Source organism: Sus scrofa, chromosome 14 (genome assembly GCF_000003025.6).
Source record: "Sus scrofa isolate TJ Tabasco breed Duroc chromosome 14, Sscrofa11.1, whole genome shotgun sequence".
NCBI lineage: Eukaryota > Metazoa > Chordata > Mammalia > Artiodactyla > Suidae > Sus > Sus scrofa.
In genome coordinates, this window is record NC_010456.5 from 121,626,662 (window position 1) to 121,640,903 (window position 14,242).

General features: G+C 37.3%; 2 long non-coding RNA genes across 2 annotated transcripts in view; one reads left to right on the forward strand and one right to left on the reverse strand.

Moving 5' to 3' along the window:
* The window catches only part of LOC102167253, a 169,151-nt gene that overhangs the window by 149,153 nt on the left and 5,756 nt on the right, over positions 1-14,242 (forward strand). The gene's annotated exons all lie outside the window — the stretch shown is intronic.
* Positions 1-14,242, reverse strand: part of LOC110256734 — a 61,010-nt gene that overhangs the window by 704 nt on the left and 46,064 nt on the right. The window contains exon 2 of the long non-coding RNA XR_002338649.1: positions 13,580-13,688. This is a non-coding gene — a long non-coding RNA (uncharacterized LOC110256734). The remainder of the gene's footprint in view (positions 1-13,579; positions 13,689-14,242) is intronic.

The following is a 14,242-nucleotide window of genomic DNA, read 5'->3' on the forward strand; positions in this document are numbered from 1 at the left end:
GAGAGAAAAATCACTCTTGATGTATTTGTTTCCTCCGTAATGACGGCAGCCTTACTTCTGCTCCCCCTCTTGCCTCCCACCCCCACGTTTGCTGCTACGAAATTATTTGGAAAAGCAAAAGGTGGCATGCAGGATGCAGCCCTCCTACAGGGGAACCTGAGGACCAGCAGCTCAGGTGGCCTGTGGGGTCCACCGGGCTGGGCACGACCCACCTGGCTGGGCTGAACGGCAGGCAGGGGGCAGCCATGTGCCATGAGCTCCTGCCTCACACACGTGGCCACTGCCTGGGAGCCTCCATAAATCCTTTTCACTCTGCACCTCCGAAGAGCCCTGATGGTGAGAGAGGCAGCACCTTCTAGCCTCATTTTGCAGATGACCAGGGAAAACTGACCAGATGGACATCGCCTTGCCCAGGCAGAGTGCAACCTGGTGCCAGGCATAAGGCTCCCTCTCCCATTACTTGGAGAATTCTTCCCTTATATAGCTGGCAAACTTTTTTTTTTTTAATGGAAAATTTCAACTATGTGCCACAAGAAATAGAATAGTATTGAAGTTTCCTATGCCCATCACCTAGATTTATCAGTTTTCAACATGGTCAACCATTCTTTTTATCTACCCTCTCACTTTTTGTTTTTAGTGAAATGTTTTAAAGCAAATATTGACATCAGATCATCACCCACAAATAATTTAGCATGTATTTCTAACTAGCAAAGACTTAAAAACAAACATAATCACCATGTCATTATCACATCACTCAGAATTAAAAGGTGTTGCTTTAGATCATCCAACCCTGTCCATATTCATTTCTCTGATTTATGAAAGAATTATTTTTTTTTAGTTTGTTACTTAAAAAACAGAATTTAAAACTGATAAAGAAATTGCAAGAACAGTGCAAGGAACTCTCATATCCTTTTGCCTAAATTAGCCAAATACTTACATTTGCTCTATTGGATTTACTATGTGTTTTTGTGTGTATATATGTATATATATATATTTCCGAGTAATGTGAGTATATTGGTGATCCTATTCCTTTATTCATAAACACTTCAGCGTGCGTTTCCAATGGCAAAGGCATTTTCTTATAAAACCACAGTATAATTACCCAGAGCCAGAAATTTACCACTGATAGAATACTATTATCCACCCTCAATTCACATTCAAAATTTGGCAATTTTCTCAAGAATTCTTTTTATAGTTACGTATTTTCCTCCAGTCCAGACCTAATCCAGGATTGACCATTTCATTGCTAGGTCTCTTTCTGTATTCTTTTTCATATGGAAAAGTTCCTCAGTTGTTCTTTGTCTTTCGTGACCTTATCATGCTTTTTAAGGGTACAGGGCAATTATTTTGTAGAATGTCCCAATTTGGGCTTGTCTGAGGTTCCCTTATGATTAAAGTTCTGACTTTCTGACAGTAATACCCAAAGTGGTTATGCTGTCTTGGTCTCACAGTGCATCATATCAGGAGGATCTTGGTGATGGTTTTTGATCCTCCTTTGATCATTTGGTTAAGGTCATGTCCCTAGGTTTCTCCATTGTACAATTAATTAATAAGTAACTAATGGGAGCTCCTTATTCTTTGAGCACTTCCTTAATTTCTGTTGCAACAATGTGTTCCAGGATATCCTGTGTTTTCCTTGTTCCAGATCTGGAATCAGCTTTTTCAAAAAGTTCTTATTCTTTTTAAAGGAGAATAGAATTTAGAAGCCAAGCTTTGGGTGCTAAGTTTGCTCATTGCTACTGTTACCTCACTCCTTCTGTGATGCCTCAGTGAACAGAGATAAGGAAATACAGGTATATGCATGTATTTTATTTATATAACTATAAATTATTAAAGTTATATTAAATCTATGCATTAACCTTGATGCCTGTAGTCTCAGCACATTGTAGCGGTTCCTCCTTCCACGTTTGCGTCTCCATCCTCCAATCTTGAGAAACTTGGCCCTTGATATATGTTACCCTCAACGTATTTACTTACCTGTTTAAGTCTAGAATAGATAGAAAGTGGCTTCAGAGTTGTTAATACCTACCACAGTGAAAAGAAAACTTGTTGACTGTGGTTAGCATCTGTTTATGGTTCTTTTTAAAAAAATACTAGATCGACATTTGCGAATCAAGTGTACATTTCCAAAAGTTTTGACAAATGCGTACTCTTGAAATCCACATCACTATCAGGATAGAGAACATTGCCATCACTTTAGAAAGTCAACTTTTATCCCAGTCAGCTTTTCTTCAGAAGCAGTCACTTTTCTTACTTTTTCTACCTTAAATTACTTTCACCTGTTCTAGAGCTTCATATAAAAGGGGTCATACAATATTCTTTTGGGTTTGGATTCTTCCATTTGGCATAATATCTGTGAAGTCTGTCCATGTTGTGCACATAGTAATTTATTCCTTTTTGTAAAGAACTAGTACTCCATTGTATAAATACACTGCAATTTGTTTATCCAGTCTCCTATTGATGGGCATTCCCCAGCACCACCCCCAGCACCCTTGGGGCTATTAAGAATAAAATAACTACGATCTTTCTTGCACATGTCTTCTTGTGGATATATGTTTTCATTTATCTTGGGTAAATAACTAGGAATGGAATTTCTGGGTCATAGGGTAGGTAAATATTTAACTTTTACCTTGTTAACTAAGAAACTGATAACCTCAGTCTTCCACACCCTCCCCCACCCCAGGTTATTTTGCAGTTAGTTGTGTATCTCAGAAAGGTCTACATATTAATTTGGTTTTTATATCTCTATCACACTCTTAGCTGTCTCCCCACCTTATGCCATTTTATTTCTGGGAGGTACCCAAACATTTGGCTTACAGAATATTCCACATTCTGGACTTGGTTGATCACTTTCTTTTTATGTCATTTAGCTTGTTACTCTATTCCTGGTATTTTCTGTTATCTTGCAGTTATATCTAGAGAATGAGCAGATTGTTCTTTTTGTTTGTTTGTTTTAAAAAAAGGAGTATTTCATAGGTGGAGCTATATGTTTTGTATTGTAATACACCAGGAAGCATGTAACATGTATTTCCCCCACTTTAGCATTGCAAAGATAGATTTGTGTGTGTATGTGCTGTTGGCCTCATATCGCCATTATAATGTTCTCCATCAACTTTACAGCCAATGAATTTTAGCATCCATTCATAGTTATTGCCTAAATCTATTATTTCAATGCGGTTGCCACATGGTGATATTCAAATTCCATTAATCCTTCTGCTTTTATTACCTGGGATTTCTCTGTAGGGAGGAACTTTCCCCAATAATCTTTTCATTACTCTGAAAGAACAGGTGGAGTAAATGTTTGATCTTTTCACTTTATCAAATTTTGGAGTAATAACTTGGTGCCTTAGCAACCTCCAGTGGTGATGGTTGAGATTTAATTTTTTCAGTATCACAATGAACTCATGAAGTTTTATATATTTGATATGTTTTGATCCATTGCAGTCATTATTTTTTCTCACATTATGTCCTCTTAGGCCACCATGTGCCTTTGATTTGGCTCCTGTGACCTTTTGGCATGACTCGATTTGTCTTTGATAGCTTCCTTGCCTTCCTGGTACAATAGGATATCTTATCCTCATCTTGTGTATTTCCAACCTCAGACTTGGAATCAGTCATTTCTAAGAGACATCCTGGTGCCTTTCTGTGGGTAATGATATTTAGAGAGCACAATCTGGGCATTAGAGCTGCTCACTGCCCCTGGGTTGTCATTGCTTCTAGACCTTTTCAATGGACAGAACTAGAGAATACTTATTTTTAGAAACAGAAAAAAAAATTTGATTACATACTGGTATTGTCCATTCCAATTTAACTCGATGGGGTCTTTAACCTCTTTGATTTATACTCTTTATATTTTCAACATCTTTATTTCTAATGGTGTCCAATTGATTATTTGCTACAAAATACATGTAACACTTTAAAAATCACAAGGAGTTCCTGTTGTGGCTCAGTGGTTAATGAACCCAACTAGTATGCCTGCGGACGGGGGTTTGATCCCTGGCCTTGCTCAGTGGGTTAAGGATTCACATTGCCATGAGCTGTGGTGTAGGTCACAGAGGCAGCTCAGATCCTGTGTTGCTGTGGCTGTGGCTTGGCCAGCAGCTACAGCTCCGATTCAACCCCTAGACTGAGAATCTCCATATGCTGCACGTGTGGCTGTGAAAATGACAGAAAAAAACAAACCAACAAACAAAAAAAACCACAATAGGCATAATAGTGCTGCATGTAATTCTTCTGCTCCATGTCATGTCAATGATATCTATGTGGTGGTTGGGCTTGGTGAGGCTGGCCAGGAGGATCTAAGACAGCTGACTCACCTGCCAGGTGCCTGGGCAAGGGTAGCTGGAAACCTGGGCTCAGCTGGGCCCTTTTCTTTCTCCAAGTGGTTTCAGGGCTTTCCTATGAGATGGTCTCACTAGCAGGGGAGTAGGACTATCTACACAGTGGCTTAGGGTTCTAAGAGAGTAAAGTGGAAGCTGCCAGTCCATTCGAAGGCTGAAGTCTGACTGACTGTCATTTCCACCATATTCTATTGGTCAGAGTAGTTGAAAGCCAGTCCAGATTCAAAAGGAAGGAAAACTGATCCCAATTTTGGATGAAATGACTGTGAATGAATTCATAGCTATCTATAAACCACTACAACAGCTACTCTTTCAAATACCATACTCTAAAGAGCATTCTGTACCTTTTATCACTGAAGAATATAACCAGGAAAGTAGTCTATATACTTTTTTAAACTGCATGATCCTCCATCATATGGAAGTTTCATTATTTTTTCAACAAATCCCCAGTAGATGAACACTGATTTTATTTCTACTCTCCTGTCATTATGAAAAATGCCCCAGTTAATTTTTTTGTAAATCATCATTTTGTATTTTTGATGGTAATGATTCCTAGAACTGTGATTGTGAGGTGAAAGGATAGGTGCATATGTGATTTGCTGGACATTGCCAAATTCTCCTCCATAAATGTTATATCAGCAATGCAGCTATGTATGAAGTACCCATTACACCATAACCTCACCCACAGAGAGTGTTATCCAACTTATTAATTTTTGCCAATAGGTGAGAAATAGTATTTCAGTTTACTTTTTGGGGGGATCCTTGAAGTTTATTGAGGTGTACAATGAACTAATTTTAGCATAAAGTTTGATATACTTTTATGTATATACACATCTGGAACCATCATCATTATCAAGATAAAATATGCTTTCAGAACACAGAAGCCTTCTTTCTGCTCTTAGTCAGCATTGCTGCCAGAACTAACTAATATTCTGATTTCTAGCACCATGGAGATATCTTTACTTCATATAATAAATCATGCAGCAGGAATTATTATATTTCTGACTTCTTTCACTTGACATAACTATGAGATTCATCATGTGGTTATAGGTAGCATGTTGGTTATTTTCTATTGCTCTGTGGTATTTTACTATATGGATAAATAAATTATGACATAGTCATTCTGTTGACGGGCATTTGGATTTTTTTCTAATTTTTTTTGGGAGGTGTTCTTTTTTGAATAACACCAGTATGAGCAATTGTGTTTATCATTTTTGGACATATGCACTTATTTCTCTTGGGTATTTATTTAAAAGTGGAATTTCTGGTTCATGGTGTCAGCACATACTACCTTTAGCTGACCCTGCCAAATAGTTTTCCAACATAGTTGTACCAATTTGCTCCTCACCAATAGCCTATGAGAGTTCTCGTTGATCCATATCCTTGCCAACACTTATTAGTTTTTTAAACTAACCGCCATTCTGGTGGGTGTGTGGTGATGTTTCATTATGATTTATATTTGTATTTCCTTAGTGACTAATGGTATTAAGAATCTTTTCATAGTCGTTTGAATATCTTCTTTTGTGAAATGCCTATTAAAGGGTTTGGTTTTTTTTTTTTTTGTCCATTTTATATTAGATCATTTTGCCTCTTGATTATTTCAGGAATTCTTTTTATATTTTAGATACGACTTTTTTGTCATATATATGCAGTTTTATTTGCTCTGATTTTGAACAAGGTCAAGTATCTTTTTATTAAAGTTCTTGGATTGTTGGTTTATATGTTTTGCTTATTTCAAATTTTGTTGTTAGCCTTTTTATTTTAGGAGCTATTCATGTATTTGGAATATTAGTCTTTTGTCCATGATAGTCGTTGTAATAGCTTCCCTGCTTGCCATTTTCTCAACTTTATAGGTTTTTTTTTCCCGTGCAAAAGCTTTTTAAAGCATGTCCTTAAATTTATATATATTTTCTTTTATTGCTTCTAGATTTTGAGTCATAGCTGGGATAGATTTTTCTCTATTTTTTAAAAACTTTTAAATCCTTACTCCATTTGGAATTTAGCCTAAAGTGTGATATGAGAAATGAATATTTTATTTTTTTCCGTATGGTCATCCAGTAGTCTCAACATCATTTATTAAAATTTTCTTTTCCCATTTATTTTAGATACTGCCTTCATCATATATTAAATTGCCATATATGCTTAGATCTGGGGTTTTCTATTGGACAACTGGTATCAGTGATATGATAGCACATTGTTTTATTCATAAAGGCTTTATATTTTAATATCCAGTAGGTCTAGCCCCTACCTTGCCAATACTCTTTGTCTTGGGAGCTTTCTTGGGTATTCTTGCTTATTTATCCTTTCATATGGACTTTGTTGTTAATTTATTTAGCCTCAGAAAAAAATAAAAGCTGACTGAACCTTTTTTGGGATCACAATAAAAGTCTTTAAGATGCTGAGTTTTCCTAAGAACATGTGTCTTTTCTGTTGGTTACAACAGTTTTTATGTTTTCAGGAGTACTTTATGGGTGTCCTCATACAAGTTATGCACATTTCTTCTGAGTTTAATGCTTAGGTATTCTATTTTTACCCCATCCCCCATCCCCTGCCTTACTATTGTGAATGGGGTTTTCTCTTCTTCTTTCCTTATATCTGTATATATGTGAAGTCAATCAAGGTCCAGTCAGGAGGCAAAAGTAGTACCAATTATTTTAACACAGATTATTTCATACAACTACTCATTAACTGATATCAAGGTGTTAAGTGGGTAACTGAAAAGAGAAGGCCAAGGTTGTCTTGCGGACCTGAGTGAGGAAGAAACTGCAGAAGTGGCTACTGTCCCTAGGGCTGGTAAAAGGGAAAAAAGAGGAAGTGACTAGAGCTGAAAGTTTGAGAGGTGTCCTTCCGTGCTGACACTCGGACTTCGAGGAGGAGCCTGTCGGGCTGCTGCTGGCCTCTCCAATCTGGGAAGCAGACCTTTGAGGAAAGGACATTGGCTTGTTGGAGCTGGTGCCTCTGATGGGAACATGATGAGGCTGGTTCTATAATCTTTAGAGAAACTGAAAGATCTTGCTGCTGCTTCTAGGCTGAGGGGGTTATTGCTTGGAGACATTCACAGGAACAAGAAGTTGGCAAGAAGCAAAAAGGAAAATCGAGTCCCTCTTCATCCTCTGTCCTTGAGATATTCTTCGAGGGCCCCCTCCTTTTAAAGCCACACAGGGAGAAAAATACGTCCAGGTCTGTAGTACTGCACACTTAATAGAGATGACTCAAGTTTACATGACCTGTAAGTTCTAGTAAGAATAAATCCATTATTCACTTAACTGAAAAACTTGAAATTGGGTTTGTAGAATCCCATTTCTGCATCGCAAAGCTGAGTATGCATAGGTGGGTTTTAGCTGAAAGACAATAGTTTAATAGCTGGCAGAGTATGTTAATTTTCTATTAGGCTGTTTTAATAAATTCTTTGATTATTATAGTTTTACCCATGATTCTTTGGTTTTATGATTATATCATTTGCAAGTAGAGGTGTTTCAACCTCTTTCCTTCAAATTATTACTGCTAAATTTTAATCTTGGTTCCTAAAATGTCTCAATCACAATGACTAGGAAATCTAAGTCACACTGCTCTTGGAATTAATTACTCCTCTTTCTTGGAATGACTTTGAGGGAGGAGAAAGCTTTTCTTTGTAGTTCTCTTTGCTGAGCACTTATTAAAAACCATCTGCTGTTTCTTGGCTCTGCCTAGGGCACCAGAGGTGCTTAGTGAATGCTAAACACGGGTGAGGTAAATATGTAGGTATGCTTGTCCACCTACTTTTCCTTGTTCTGATCTGATTACATCCACTCTCCCTTCTTCTGACATATAAAGAAGACCTGTCCAATGAAGACATTCCATCCATGTCTCCACAGTGATTGGCTCAGGAATTGTCATATGATCTAAGCCAGCCAATTAGGCTCAATCTCAGATTTTTTGCTTAAGGTAATCCAAAAAAGTGATGCTTCTGCTAGAACAGAGACTGATCAATTAGAATGGTACGTGGAGATCCATCAGAATGTTAAAGGACTGTTATAGAAGAATTGTTATAGCCTCCCAGACTTAACTAGCTGCATCTCCACCCTAGCCCAAAGCAGATCTCAACAAAGTGAAGACTATTGATGTCCATGTCCACTCTTTCATGGGTGTCATGTAAACACCTGCAGTTTTGCTGAGTTATGATCCTAAAAGGTTTGCCCAATTGAGGTCAAGTGAAAGTAGAACACCTAGCTAGCACATGAGTCCAGACTTTCAGAAGATAAACCGGCTCTTGTGTTTTCACCTGTTACAGTGGAGTGAAATCCATTCGGAGAAATCATATGCTCAAGGAGTTTACAGATCTGGAAGTTCCCAAGCCTTGACCTCAACACTTCTAGCTGCCACTCCTACTCCATCAATCTGAGACCATACATTTGACACCATACAAATCATAATATTATTCAGCATCCACTATGTTAGTAACCTTTTTTGCAGTCTCAACCTACCTCGGTAGGTAAACCATCCCAGGGCACTCACTCTCTTTTTTCTCTTTATTCCTAGTACAAATTATGGTGCCTAGAATAAATGTGAATTACTAATAAAAAAAAGATACTCCAAAAAACAAAAAAGTACTCTTTCTTTTCCTTGGGTCTCACCCTCGGTTATTCACTTTTAAACCTGGCTTTTTTTTTTTTTTTGATTATGGTCTGTTGTAGGATATTGAATATAGATCTCCGTGCTATACATTAAAACTTGCTGTTTATTTAATATATAGTTGTTTGTATCTGCTAATCCCAAGCTCCTAATTTACCCTTCCCCACCTCTTCCCCCTTTGGTAACCATAAGCTTGTTTTCTATGTCTGTTGAGTATGTTTTTTTTTGTAAATAAGTTCATTTGTGTACTATTTTAGATTCCATATATAAGTGATAACGTGGTTTTTTTTTTTAAATCTAACTTCACTTAGTATGATAATCTCTAGGTACATCTATGATGCTACAAATGGCATTATTCCATTCTTCTCATGGTCGAGTAACCCCTCCCCCATCTTTATCCATCCATTTATCAGTAGACATTTAAGTTGCTTCCATGTCTTGGCTATTGCAAATAGTGCTGCTATGAACATAGATGTGCATGTATCTTTTTGAATTACAGTTTTGTTTGGATATATGCCCAGGAGTAGGATTGCTGAATCATATGGCAACTCTATTTTTAGAAACCTCCATACTGTTTTCATAGTGGCTGCACCAATTTACCTTTCCACCAACAGTGTACAAGTGTTCCCTTTTCTCTATACTCTCTTCAGCATTTGTTATTTATAGACTTTGTTTTTTGGCTTGCCTGTGACATGCAAAAGTTCCTAGTCCAGGGATTGAACCTGAGTCCAGCAGTGACAATGCAAAATCCTTAACACTAGGCCACTGGGAAACTCCTATTTGTATACATTTACTGATGCTGTTCTTACTGGTGTGAGGTGGTACCTCACTGGAGTTTTGATTTACATTTTTCCAAAAGTATCTGCTGTGTCCAGTGCTGCAGGGCAATGGGAGATCTTGAAAGAGGGATGGCGCAGTATAACAAAACATATAAGACTCTTTTACATTTAGAAAGTAGGGGACCAGGAGGCACTCTGTTCTGCAGAACATAGGTGCCTAGGCTTTAGCCCACATAACTTTTATTAAGGAAGATGATGTTTGTAGGTTAGTGAGCAAAATCAGACATAGGCAATGACAAAGCTACCTCTTAGTGAATAACAAAGGAAACTATTAGCACTGGTGCATCCCTCTAGGGCATAATGAAGCGGCTTATAAAGTAGCATGGTTTGTGCATAACTCCCTTATTTTGTCTTTGAAGGAGACCCTGTACTTTAGAACTCTGTGTCAGCAGATATTTGCCTTCTGCAGAGTTCAGCAGTTCAGCAGTCTCCAACAAATATCGATGTCGAACATCTTCTCACGTGCCTATTGGCCATCTGTATTGTCTTTGGAGAAACATCTATTAAGTCTTCTGCACATTTTTTGATTAGTTTGTTTGTTTTTGTTGTTATTGAGTTGTATGAGCTATTTTTTTTTGTTTTTTGTTTTTTTTTTTTTGTTTTGTTTTGTCTTTTGTCATTCTATGGTTGCACCTACAGCATTTGGAGGTTCCCAGGCTAGGGGTCAAATTGGAGCTGTTGCTGCTGGCCTATGCCAGAGCCACAGCAACGCCAGATCCGAGCCACATTTGCGACCTATACCACAGTTCACAGCAACCCCAGATCCTTAACCCACTGAGCAATGCCAGGGATCAAACCTGCGACCTCATGGTTCCTAGTCAAATTCGTTTCCACTGTGCCACAACGGGAACTCCAGCTATTTGTATATTTTGGAAATTAAGTCCTTGTCAGTTGCATCATTTGTAAATATTTTCTCCTAGTCTGTAGGTTGTCTTTTTGTTCTGGTCATGATTTCCTTTACTGTACAAAAGCTTATAAGTTTGATTAGGCCCCATTTGTTTATTTGTGCTTTTATTTCTATTGCTTTGGGAGAGTGACCTAAGCAAACATTGGTATGATTTATGTCAGAGAATATTTTGCGTATGTTCTCTTTTAGGAGTTTTGTGGTGTCATGTCTTATATTAAAATCTTTAAGCCATTTTGAGTTTTTTTTCTATGGTGTGGGGGTGTGTTCTCATTTATTGATTTAAATGTAGCTGTCCAGCTTTACCAACACCATTTGCTGAAGAGACTGTCTTTTTTGCCTCTTTTGTTGAAGATTGACTCTAGCTGTGTGGGTTTTTTCTGGGCTCTCTATTCTGTTCCACTGATCAATATGTCTGTTTTTGTGGCAAAATCAGGCAATTTTGATTACTGTAGCTTTGTAGTATTGTCTGAAGTCTGGGAAGGTTATGCCTCCAGTTTTATTTCTTTTTCCTTAGAATTTCTTTGGCAATTCTGCATCTTTTATGGTTCTGTATAACTTTTAGGATTATTTATTCTAGTTCTGTGAAAAATATCAGGGGTAATTTGATGGCGATCAATTTGTAGATTGCTTTGGGTAGTATGGCCATTTTAACAGTATTAATTCTTCTAATCCAAGAGCATGAGATATCATTCCATGTCTTTGAATCATCTTCAATTTACTTTGTCATTGTTTCATGTCTCAGGAAGTCTTTCATCTCCTTGGTCAGGTTTATTCCTAAGTATTTTATTTTTTGATGCAATTTTTTAAAAAGTATAAAATATTATTATTATTTTTACTTTTCCTTTCTAATATTTCATTGTTAGTGTAAGTAAATGCAACTGATTTCTCTACGTTAATCTTGTATCTTGCTACCTCGCTGAATTCATTTATCAGTTCTAGTAGTTTTTCTATGGAGTCTTTAGGGTTTTCTATATATAGTATTATGTCATCTGCATAAAATGACAATCTTACCTCTTCTATTCCAATTTGGATACTTTTTATTTATTGTCCTTGTCTGATTGCTGTTTCTAGGACTTCTAGTACAATGTTGAGTAGCAAGTGGTGAGAGGGCATGTTGTCTTGTTCCAAATTTTAGCAGGAAGGATTTCAACTTTTTACCATTGAGTATTATATTGGCTGTAGGCTTGTCATAAATAGCTTTTATTATGTTGAGATATGTTCCATCTATATCTGCTTCAGTACGGGTTTTTTTTTTAAATCATAAATGGATGTCCAGTTGTATCAAATGCTTTTTATGCATCAATTGAGATGATCATGTAGTTTCTGTCTTTTCTTTTATTGATGTGGTGTATCATATTGATTGGTTTCCTGTTGAACCATCATCGTGATTCTAGAATGAATCCAATTTGATCCTGGTGTGTGATCTTTTTTGTGGATTGTTGGGTTCAGTTTGCAGATATTTTTTGAGAATTTTTTCATCTATATGTATCAGATATTTTGACCTTTAATTATTATTACTATTTTCTTTGGTATTGTCTTTGTCTTGTTTTGGTCTCAGGGTGATGACAGCTTCATAGAAAGACTTTGGGAGTATTCTTTACTCTTAAGTCTTTTGGAAGAGTTTGAGAAAGTTTGGTATAAGTTCTTCTTTGTATGTTTGGTAGCATTCCCCATTGAAGCCATTTTGTTTTGGACTTTTGTTTGCAGGGAGTGTTTTTTTTTTTAATTCCCAATTCTATTTCACTTCTAATGATTGGTCTGGTGAAGTCATCTATTTCTTCTTGATTCAGTTTCAGTTTCACTTCTAATGATTGGTCTGGTGAAGTCATCTATTTCTTCTTGATTCAGTATGTTTCTAGAAACTTGTCCATTTCTTCAGTTTGTTGGCATATAATTGTTCATAATATTCTCTATTTTTTTGTATTTCTGTAGTATTGCATTTATTTCTCATTTTCACTTATTATTTTGTTTTTTTGGGTTCTTTCTCTTTTCCTCTCAGGAGCTCGGCCAGAGGTTTGTTAGTTTTGTTTACCCTTTCAAAGAACCAGCTCTTGCTTTTATTGACTTTTTCCATTCTTTTTAACATTTCTATTTTATTTCTTTTTTTTTTTTTTTTTGTCTTTTCTAGGGCTGCACCAGTGGCATATGGAGGTTCCCAGGCTAGCAGTCTAATCGGAGCTGTAGCCGCCGGCCTACACCAGAGCCATAGCAACACAGGATCCAAGCCGTGTCTGTGACCTACACCACAGCTCATGGCAACACTGGATCCTTAACCCACTGAACAAGGCCAGGGATCAAACCCACAATCTCATGGTTCTAGTCAGATTCGTTAACCACTGAGCCATGACAGGAACTCCTATTTTATGTATTTCTTCTTTAATCTTTATTATTTCCTTCCTTGAGCTGACTTTAGCTTTTGTTTTTCTTCTTTTTGTTGTTCTTTTAGGTGGTACTTTGGCTATTTGAGATTTTGCTTGTTTCTGAGGAAGGCTTGTATCACCATGAACCTACCTCTAAGACCTTAAGCTTGGTGTTCTTGATGTCTATCAAGAGAGAGATTCATGATGGCTTCATTTGAGCAGCTGGATCTAGCTGTGCCTGAAATTTTAGGTCTAAATCCCTTTACACGAGCAATAAGTGTCCTTTTAAAAAAAAACTTAAAGCAATTTGAGTAGGATTTTCCATGTCTTTCAACTAAACAAGTCCTAATTAATCCAGAAATAATTGTATTCCTTATTACTAGAACATACAGGCCATGTAAACACATGAAAACTCTTTAATAAGTGTCCAGTACTACAAACATGAACAGGCTTACTAGGATCCATGGTGTTCACAGATTGTTACCTGCTTTAAGCATTTTTTCTGGACTCTAGTGCCCTTACCTCTGATCTGGCTTTCTTGCCTCCATCCCACTGTGATATCTTTCCATTCCGTCTGGAGGACAGTCATGGGCCTTTGGTCATTCTCCAGATCTGTCACTGTTCATGGACCCTAGACATCAGCATATAATTTTGCATTAAGGGGCAGTGAATCAAGGAACCACAGCAAACACCAACCCGCCTCTTCTGTCATCTTACCTTGTATTTTTTGGTTTCTGTTCCATAGGTTTCCTTGAATGGCATCACCTCATCACCTAATTGGGCAATCCATGTACATAACATTTTTGGCTTCTACAGTTGATGGCTATTTGAACCGTTGCAACCACCCCTCCTTGAGGGGTTGATATGTATCCTCACTGGGTGAAATTGCTACAAAGCACCCCCAAATAAGTAAGACATGGTCTCTTCCCTTAAGAGGGAAATAGAAGGAAGCAAGTATTAAGTTGAGGTCTCAATGTTGCGCTGGTGAGGGCACAGAAATCATATGTTTGTGTGTGTGTCATACAAGGTGGTCATGAGAAATGTTGAGAAGTAGTGACTATTGGGCTGAGTCTTAGGAATGAATAATAGATTAAACCACAGAGGATCAATTCAATTCAGTGTGATCATTCAAAGAGCAAGATGACCAGCATTATTTTGAACCCCTTCCCTGCAAGAGAGAAGTTA